Source organism: Gracilinanus agilis, chromosome 3 (genome assembly GCF_016433145.1).
Source record: "Gracilinanus agilis isolate LMUSP501 chromosome 3, AgileGrace, whole genome shotgun sequence".
Lineage (NCBI taxonomy): Eukaryota > Metazoa > Chordata > Mammalia > Didelphimorphia > Didelphidae > Gracilinanus > Gracilinanus agilis.
This window is the reverse complement of record NC_058132.1, coordinates 55,400,460-55,411,228: the sequence shown is the minus strand read 5'-3', so window position 1 is coordinate 55,411,228 and position 10,769 is coordinate 55,400,460.

The window sequence follows — 10,769 nt, the reverse complement described above, 5'->3', positions numbered from 1 at the left end:
GAAGGAAGGAAGGAAGGAAGGAAGGAAGGAAGGAAGGAAGGAAGGAAGGAAGGAAGGAAGGAAGAGAAAAAGATTGATTTTCAGAAAAACCTGGAAGGACTTAGAAGAATTGATGCAGAGTGAAGTGAGCAGAACCAGAACATTACCTACAGAAACAGCATTATTGTGTTAATGGTGAAAGACTTAGCTAATCTGATCAATAAAATGCTCTAAGAGAGTTCCCAAGGAATGCCCACCTCCAGAGAAAGAACTGATAAACTCTTGAATGCAAACTGAAGTATAATTTTTCTTACTTTATTTTTCTTGCTTTTTCCTTTTTCTTTGCAACATGGCTAATTATGGAAATAGGTTTTGCATAATTTCACATGTATAATGGGTACCATACTGCTTACCTTCTCAATAGATGGATGGGGTAGAAGAGAGAGGGAGTGAGAGGACTTGAAACTCAAAATTAAAAATAAATATGAAATCTTTTAAAAATTAAAAATAAAACAACTGAAAATGTAGGCTAAAGTAAGTCTGTGAAGAACTTTAAATGCCAGATTGAAGAGTTCATATTTTATCCTAGAGTTAGAAGGGAGCCCTTGAAAGTTCTTGAGCCAGGGAGTGGCATGGCCTTTTGTTTTGTATCTTTAGAAAGCTTATAGTGGGGCAGGTAGGTAGCTCAGTGGATACAGAGCCAGACTTGAATATGGGAGAGAGGTTCTGGGTTCAAATCAGCTCTGTGACCTTGGGCATGTCCCTTGACCCCAGTTGCCTATCCTTACTACTCTCTTGTCTTGGAACTGATATTTAGTATTGGTTCTAAGACAGAAGGTAAGGGTTTTAAAAAAAAAAAAAAGATGAAGCTCATTGTGGTGACTGAAGGACATATCAGATAAGGGAAAAAGTGGGGGCCATTTTCAGTCCAGTTCAGGGGTTGTAGGGATAAAGAGCTATGCCTGGTGCCCTATTTTTGCCATGTCTCCAGGAGACTGGCATAACCTAGAGGGCATTCCCAGAAAGGGTTGGGACCCACCAGATGCAGTTGCCAGGGGTCGGGCTCTTTAAAGGTTTCCTTTAAGAGGTACATACCATGGAGACAGAGCAACCAGGTGGCCCATTTCCAACCTAGGCTTTCGCCCCAGTGCAGCTGCAAGGAGACCAGGAGGGGCTGTGGTGAGCCAGGTTTTCCAGGAGACGGGTGTCGGGAAGTGGGGCTCTCGGGTGGTTTTGCTCTGGCCTTTGTGGTTCCAGAGGCATGGAGGAAAATTCCAACAACCTTGGAATCCACCTCCATTTCACCATCTTGGCTGTGCAGCACCCAGACAGACAAGCAGAATGAGGAGAATCTTAGGACTCGGAATTGGAAAGGAACTTTGAAAGCCTCGAATCTGAGGGGCTCATTTTTCAGAAGACACTGAGACCCAATGGAGGGATGAGACTCTCCCAAAATCAAACAGGTCATCAGCAAAACTGAGATGTGAACCCTGCTCCTCCATCACTAAATTCAGCATAACCAGATGCTCATGAGATCTATTTTTTTTTATTGCTGCTATTTCCCAAGCTATTTCCCCCTTGAAATAAAGTAGGATGGCTAAGAGAACTGACACACTGCCCTCAAGTGATAAAGCATGCCCCATTCCACACTTGTCAACTCAAATCCCACCAGAGGATTCAGTGAAGTAGATGATGGGCAACCCGTTTCCCCCTGCCCCATCAGGGTCCCTGCCCATATCCTGCCAGAATCTCTCCTTCCTATTTTCCTCTCAAAATATTTTCTCTTCCCCTCTGTCCTTTTCCCACCTGGATGCTGACCCTCCATCCCCATCCCCTCAATGGGGAGTCCAGAGCTCCTTCATTTTAACTCTTGACTCAAAGACCAGGGCTACTCTGCCTCCCTGGCTGTGGGGCAAAAATGACCAATCATAGTGCTTTGATGAGAAGGAAGTCACCAACTCTCGAACCTGCAGTCAATTTGGTCAGTCAATAAACATTTACTAAGCACCTCCTATGTGCCAGGCTTTGTGCTAAGTACCAGGGATAAAAAGAAAGTCAAAAGACAATCCCTCTGCTCGAGGGGCTCCCAGTCTAAGGGGGGAGATGACATGCAAACAACTATATACAAATTTACGTTAAATAAATGACTAATTGAGGAGCAGCTAGGTTAGCACCCTGGATAAAACTCTAAGCCTGGGGTTGGGAGCGCCTGGGTTCTAATGTGGACTCAGACATTTCCTAGATGGCTGACTCTGAGCAAGTCACGTAACCCCAATTTCTTAGCCCTTGCCACACTTCTGTCTTAGGATTGATACTAAGGCAGAAGGTAAGGGCTTAAAAATAGATAAACATTTTATATTTTATATATATATATGTATATATACACATATAACATAATGCATAAACAAAAGCAAATAAATAAATAACAATAAGTAAAGGTTAAATAAATATATAAATAGAATAATTGAGATAATAAATAGAAAGGTGGTACTAATGCTCTGTGACCTTCGAGATCAATAGGTCCTACTCTCTACCCTATTGCTACCTGATCAGAACCCCACACATCACCCTGTGATCTGTCCATGCACCCTAATGACCCCATATCCCTCGCCACGGAACCCTCAGCCACATAGGGTCTTTCCCTCCACTCCCAGGTAGACCATCCCTCCCTCCTCTAGAGTCCACAGGTCATGGCATGGACCTGAGTTCTGCTCTCTTTTCAAGTTGTTTTCTATGACTGTGGTCACTACAAATCATTTTCTCTTGTTTTGACTTACTTTGCCCTGTATCAGTTCATAGGGATCTTCCCATATTTCTCTGAATTCTTTGTATTTGATGTTTGCTTTCTTTTTTTTTTAAACCTTAACCTCCTGTCTTAGAATCAATACTGCATATTGGTTCCAAGGCAGAAGAATGGGAAAGGCTAGGCAATAAGGATTAAGTGACTTGCCCAAGGTCACACAGCTAGAAAGAGGCTAGATCAAAGCTATCCCTGTATTTGATGTTTCTTTTCTTTTTTTTTTTTTTTTTAACCCTTACCTCCTGTCTTAGAATGGATACTGAATATTGGTTCCAAGGTGAAAGAGTGGTAAGGGCTAGGCAATGGGGTTTTGAACCCAGGAACTCCCAACTCCAGGTCTGGCTTCTTTCAATCCACTGAGCCACATAGTTACTCCTGTCTGACGTTTCTTTTTTTCTTGTCATGCAAAGCTCACTTCCAGTCACTGTTGTAAGGGCACACTTGCACAAAACCAACCCTCCCAAATAAAACCATAAAGCCTACTCCAGTCGTTCTTTCTCTGGAGGTGGCGAGCCTTCCCCATCTTCAGTCTTTCAGGATTACCCCGCTGAGAGTGGCCAAGTTTGCGGAGATAATCATCAGACACTGCTGCTGTTACTATGTACAAGGTAGGATGTTCTCCTGGTTCTGCTGATTTCGCTCTGCATCAGTTCCTGCAGCTCTTTCCAGCCTTTTCTGAAATCATCCTGCTCATCATTCCTTATAGCACCACAGCATTACTTGATGTTTCTTAAAGCACCATCATATTTCATTCCATTGACATATCACCATTTTCCAGCCATTCGCCAGTGGATGGCTACCCCATTCCTTTCTAGGTTTTATGGTTTGTTTGGGGTGGGTTTTTGCTCCTACAAACCAATTAGGAACTCAACAAGCATTCATGAGACTCCAAGTCTGGACCAGGCACTGAGGATTGAGACAAAAAGAAGTCATTTCCCCTCTCAAGGAGAGGCGTCATGCCTATTTTAAGACATCTGGGAATTTTTCCTCTGTCTCTGACCTCCTTGGGATCCAAGTCTCCTATTAGGAGAGCTGGGTCAGAGGGGATGAATGGTTTGATCACTTTTCTAGCAGAGTTCTCATGGGATAATTCTCTCAGCTCTTCTGTTCCTAACTATTGGGCCGTGAGAAAAGCGCTGCTATGGGGAGTCCCGAGAGCCAAAGCACTTAAGTTATGAGTCTGCCTTTCAGGGCTGCTTTGGGAAAAGGCTTCTGAGAGCCCTTCCCACCTCACGCCCCATCGTGGAGCTTCACTCCACTGACCCAGTCAGCACTTGGGCATCTGGGGCTGCTTAGAGAATTGGGCTTGAATGTTTACCCAGAGCTCCCGGCTCTTGCCATTCCAGCTCACATGAAAGACTAAGTTGGGGGGAGGAAGAGACTTGAATTCCCTCCGCCTCCACGTTGGATCCCTCCAGCCAGCACGGAAGTGGGTGTTGTCTTAGCTGGAACTTCAGAAACGGTCCAGGTTAAAATAAATAACCAGATGGAACAGGGGAGGGGGGTGATGGGGGTTGAGGAAGCAGATGGGGGAGCCACTGGTGTGCCAGCCTGATGCCCGCCTCCCAGTCTTTGCCCCCCAGGGGTAACGGGTTAGTCCAGCCTCTCTTCAGAGATGCTCAAAGTACTTTGTTGGCCTGATCCAACCATTCTGAAAGGGAAAACACGGAGACAAGAAACACTCCGAGAAGAGGGAAGTGGGTGTCGGGAGGAGGCAGTCTGTAAGCATTTATTAGATGCCCACGAGGTGCCAGGGAGTGCGGGACACAAACACTAACGTAAGGCCTTGAGATTTGCAGAATGCTTTACAGTTCTGATCTCATTTGATCTGCAAACAACCATGGGAGGGAGGTATTATTATCACCCCCATTTTATGGATTTGGTGGGAGAAGCTCTGGGTTTGGAGTCAAGAAGGACAGTGAGCTGTGACCCTGCCTAAATGGCCCTCAGCAAATAAATCACTAGATCTAGAGCCAGGAGAGTCCTTAGAGGTCTTTCAATCCACCCTGCCATTTTACAGATGAGGAAACTGAGGCTCAGTGAAGGTATAGGAAAAAGGCCAGCTCTAAAATCTGTAGCCCCAGATTCAAATCCTCCCTTTGCCACAGTATGATCCCAGGCAAGCTACTTAACCTTTTTGAGACTCAGCTTCCTCATCTGTAAAAATGGACTAGATGGCCTCTGCGGTCTCTTCTGGCTCCAGGATCCTAAGTTGGTTTGCTTCTCTGAGACTTAGTTTACTCATCTGTAAAATGAGCAGGGCTGGACAAGAGGACCAACTTCCAGGTCTTTGATCCTGTGCCCTTTGTGACTCACCCAGGGTCACTTGGCTCTGGGCTGGGTGAGTTCCTGCCCTTGGCAGACTGGGGAGGGAGGGTGCTCTGCCAAATTAATTGTTCTCATTTGATTTTCCAACCACCCTGGGCAGCAAAGGCTATTATTATCCTCATTTAGCAAATGAGGAAACTGAGGCAGGCACCTGTCAAGTCACCTGCTCTGCTAAATATTATTTTCTCATTTGATTTTTCAGCTACCCTGGGAAGTTAGTCAGGGCACCCTGGGCACCCTCCGCTTCTTAATTCTGCTAAGAGCCTTTGCACAAAATGGGAAACCGAGCTCTCCTAGTGGTCACTCTAGAGGCCCGCACGCGGCTTCCCCAGGCCTGTGGTGCCCTCTAGTGGTCTAGTCCCCGCACCCCAGGATCCTGGATCATTAATCGGAAGCAGCCTCTGCTCCCTAGAAGGAACAAAAAGAAAGAGGGGGTGGTCAGGCTTGGGAGGCCACCTACTCGGAGAACCCCGGGATCTTCGATCTGGAAGGGACCTCAGGAGTCTGCAAGCTCGACACACCCCTGAACAGGGTGCCTCTCTACGGGACCTTTGGCTGGCCAGTCTTTCTAGGACACGTTAAGGTTGGCAAGACGCTTTACAGAGGTTTCTCTCATTCTGTCATCCCCCAAAACTTAAAGGTAGGTGCTATTGTTCCAAATCATACAAATGAGGAAACTGAGGCAGGCGCCTGTTCAGTCACCTGCTTTGCTAAATATTATTTTCTCATTTGATTTTCTAACCATCCTGGGAAGGGCTATTATTATCCTTATTTGACAAATGAGGAAACCGAGGCAGACACCTGTTAAATCACCACCTCTGCTAAATGAATTTTTCTCATTTGATTTTTCAACCACCTTGGGAAGAAAGGGCTATCATTATCCTCATTTGACAAATGAGGAAACTGAGGCAGTTAAATCACTTGCTAGGAATCACACAGCTAGTGTCTGAGACTGGATTTGAATTCAGGTGTTCTTGGCTCCATGTTCAAATCTCTATTCCCTGCAATAGATACATATTTATATTGCATGTATGTATACATACATATGTGCATATAGTATAAATACATGTGCATATAGTATGTGTAGATAGATGTGCCTTAAGGTTTGCAATGCTCCTTACATACCTTATTTGAGCCCCACAATAGTCTTATGAAATCGGAGCTATTATCACTATTTTACAGATGAGGAAACTGAGGAGAGAAAGTGACTTGCCCAGGATCATGCAGCTAACAATTGTCTTAAGTAGTATTTGAACTTCATCCTTCCTGGCCCCTAATCTAACACTTTTCCCCCCACAAAATATCCCTCACAAGAGGATATCTAGCCTTTGGATGGAGTCCTACAGGGAGGGAGGGAGAGGCTACCACCTCTCTCGGGGATAAATTTCATTAAGTCTTTCTTGATATCAAACCTCTTGACAATTGCCTCCAGCGAGGTGACCCAGTGGAGAGTGCTGGGCCTGGAATCAAGAAAACTCATCTGTCTGAATTCAAAAATGGCCTCAGACACTGACTAGCTGTGCTGCCCTGGGCAAGTCACTTAACCATGTTGGCCTCAGTTTCCTCATCTGTAAAATGAGCTGGAGTTGGACTCATGGCTTCAAGTTCTACCCACTGAGGCCAGGTAAGAGTGAATTTTAGTCACTTCCATTTTTACAGATTTTTTTTTTTAACCCTTACCTTTTTTGCTAGAATCAATATCCATTCTAAGGCAGAAGAGTGGTAAGGGTTAGGCATTGGGGGTTAAGTGACTCACACAGCCAGGAAGTGTCAGGCCAGATTTGAACCTGGGTCTTTCCAACTTCAGGCTTGGAGCTCTATCCACTGTGTATCAATGGACTTTAAAAAAATGACTGCGCACTCTTGTTTTTATTTCACCTTTATGACCAGATCTCCCCCTTCTCTTCTGAGAAAGCCACCTCTTGTAACATGGGTTGTAGGGGTAGGGGTTGGGGAAGATGAGCAAAAAAGAAAATGTTTTCCTTTTGAACAGCTAGTACCTCTTTAGCCTGGGGCATTGTGGGTGATGGGTAATTGGAGGGAGATGTCATGGATCTCAAGTGTCGGTGCCTGCTTTGTACCTGCCTAGGAGGCTCACCGAGTTTGGGGAAGATGCATAGAGGCAGAAGCCGCAGATGTAGAGGGGAAGCTGTTTCTTTTCCACATCCTTGATTTCCAGATTGGACCTCCTTAAGTGAGATCGAGCTCTCTTTTCTAAGTCTCTTTCTGATGAAACACTCATTTTGGTGTGTGCTTTGCTATATTCTAATATGTATTTTTTTGACTTGTTTACTGTTTTGTTTGAATAAATGGGTTTATCTGCTACTTGCTATTTGCAATGACCTTTTGGGTAATTGTTTATTGGGAAGGGACTAACTCTGGTGGATGGAAGCCAAGGGTTACTCTCCTCTTTAGCAACCACTAGGGAAACAAATTTCCTTCTAACTGCAGACCTGTGTGTCTATTTTGTCAAAAAGCTTTTCTCTCCATCTGAGATAATCATATGATTTCTGTTGGGTTTGTTACTGATATGGTCAATTATGTTGATAGTTTTACTAAGATTGAACCATCCTTGCATTCCTACTAGAAAACCCACATGGTCACAATGTATGATCCTTGTGATATAATGCTGTATTTTCCCTGCTCATATTTTCTTTCAAACATTTACGTCAGTGTTCATTAAGGAGTTTAGTCTATAGCAGTGATGGAGAACTCTTTAGAGACTGAGTGCCCAAACTGCACTTTCATGCTGCATGTGAGCCACACCCATACCTCAGATAGGGGAAGGAGAAACCTATTGGGGCTGCTGGGCAAAGGGTGGGTGATGAGAGAAATGTCCTCAGGTGCCAGATTATAGTTTTCTTTTTCTGTTTTAGCTCTTCCTGGTTTAGATAGCAGCCCCATGTTGTGTCATAAAAAGAATTTGGAAGGATTCCTCCTTCGTCCCCTTTTTTTTCTAAATAATTTATGTAATATTGGAGTTAATTGTTCTTTGAAGATTTGGCAGACTTCACTGGCGAATACATTGGACCTATATCTCTAGACCTGAGATAATCAAAGAATAGAATTCTATCAGGTGCCCTTTTCCAGAGACTGGAGAAAGGATTAGTCAACCTTACTGAACTCTTTGGGCTTCCCTGTCCCTCCCCAAACTGGCAGAAGAGGCACCAACTACCTTTGGCTCTTCTCCTGAGGAGTCAGACCTTAGAGAATATCTATAAATTCAGTTAAAATCTTGCTGCCATCCCTCCTAACTTGCATAGACAATGCTTTTATAACCTAGGTGGTAGGACTTAGCGCATGAAGAGAGTAAAATGAGGCACAAAGCAGCAAAGCGACGCCTAAGATTAGCCAGCTAACAGTGGCAGCGTTCAAATTCATATCATGGTCTTAAAAAAAAAAACCACTTTACCTTCTGTCTTAGAATCAATACTGTGTATTGGTTCCAAGGAAGAAGAGGAGTAAGGGCTTGGCAATGGGAGTTAAGTGACTTGCCCAGGGTCACACAGCTAAGAAGAGGTGACATTTGAACCCAAGATTTCTTGTGTTAAATCCAGCTCTGATCATCATCTTCTCTGTCTTGTTCTAGTGCCACCTTCTTTGAGAGCTATTCTAATTCTAGTTGTGGCCTCATCCCCAACCACTATGGTATCACTGTGTATTTTTTAGTACATGGTTAGAGACAAGGCCCAAACTCTTTGCCAGTACAGGTTGGCACCTTTTCTGTAGTCTATAGTCTATAAGTTCAGTTTCCCAGATTAATGGGTATTCAAGTCACTTGATCAGGACTACCCAACTAAGATCCAGGAGAGGTGAAATTCCAACCCAGTCTGTCCTGGCTTAGAGACCATCTTTCTATCCAGTATATCATGTTAACTTTTTTTTTTTTTAATGTCCTGCATTTACTTATCTGTAGAAGTTTTTCCTCTCCCCCATCCCCCATGGTATATAAACTCCCTGAGGGAAGGGACTATTTCATTTTTATCTTTCTCTATCCAGACTGCAGAAGGGGCACTTAGTAAATTCTTTTGTTGTTACTTTCCATGCCCCAAAGTGCTCAAAAACCAAGCATTTTGGACCAATGTGGCCTCACCCTGCCCCTAAGCTTCCCAGCTGTGGTCACAAGAGTTACAGAATCTCCTAAGTGAGGGAGAACCCCAGTAGCGATGGAATCTAACCTGTATCCAAACAGGAATCATCTCTAAAAAAACCTTTAAAAAGTGGTCATCCATCTGGCCTTTGCATGAAGACCTCAAGCAAGGAGGAACCCTTCTAATACTTCCATGTAGTCGTTCAGTTGTTTTTCTGTCATATTTGACACTTCCTGACACCATTTAGAGTTTTCTAGGAAAGAGATCCTGGGGGCAGCTAGGTAGCTCAGTGGATTGAGAGCCAGGCCTAGAGATGGGAGGTCCTAGGTTCAAATCTGGCCTCAGACACTTCCCAGCTGTGTGACCCTAGGCAAGTCACTTAACTCCCATTGTCTAGCCCTTATCACCCTTCTGCCCTGGAGCTAATACACAGTATTGATTCCAGGACAGAAGGTAAGGGTTTATTTTTAACAAATAAATAAATTTTAAAAAGAAAGATAGTGGAGTGGTTTGCCATTTCCTTTTCCAGTTCACTTTACAGATGAGGAAACTGAGGCAAACTGGGTTAAGTGACTTGCCCAGGATCACACAGCTAGGAAATGTCTGAGACCGGATTTGAACTCATGAAGATGAGTCTTCTTGACTTCAAGTCCTGCACTCTAAACATTATACCATCAAAGCTGCCCAATCCCTCTTCCATAAAGCTCTTTAAATAGTTGGCAGCCCAGTCCATTTGGAGACAGACACAGGCTATCCTTGATTGAGTGCCAGGCTTAGAAACAAAAGGACTTATGTCCTAAATCTGCCTTTGATACTATTAAAGTTCCTACAACTCAATGACCAGGATATATGAGCCTCAAGGGTCCTTTACCCAAAAATTAGGATAACATTAAGGGTAATAACTCTACCTCAGTGTCCCTAGCAATACTCTAAGGTTAAGAAACCAGAGAGAATTTCCTCCACAGCAGAAAAAAATAAAAAAACAAGTTATGTTTTGATTTGCTTCTTTCCAATCCCATCTGTAAAGCCAAGGGCAGGATCTGATGACCTCTGAAGGTCTTTCCACCTCCAGATCCATGACCCTGCCTCTGCCCCCTGCTTTTCCTCTGCCCCTCTGGGGCTCTAGAACACAAGCCTCGTCCCATCTTCCAGGAGACATCCCTATGGCTTCTGGCTGCCTGGCTGAGCTGGAGAGAAGCTGGCCTTTTGCCCAGACTGCTCTGGGTGGATGGTGCCCAAGGCCTGCTTCTTTCTCTGCTGAGCTTGCTTAAAGCCAGCTGAGGTCTCAAGGAGGATGCAAATAGCAGGGCCAGTGAACTGGGTCATAGATTCTGAGTCAGAGGGAACTGGTCTCAGAGGCTACCCTTTCCAACCTGTCTAGCAGGAATCCCCTTTCCACCTCCAGGGAAAAAGTCATCCCACTTCCCCCTCCCTGAGGCTCTCCAAGGTGGGGGCGCCTGCAGCTACCTTGGCCCCCTGAGGCAGCCCATTCCAATCTTGGATGGTCATCTTTGGGTTATTTTCCCAGAGATGAAACCAAGATCTGCCTCTCCAGAAATGTTACCTGCCGC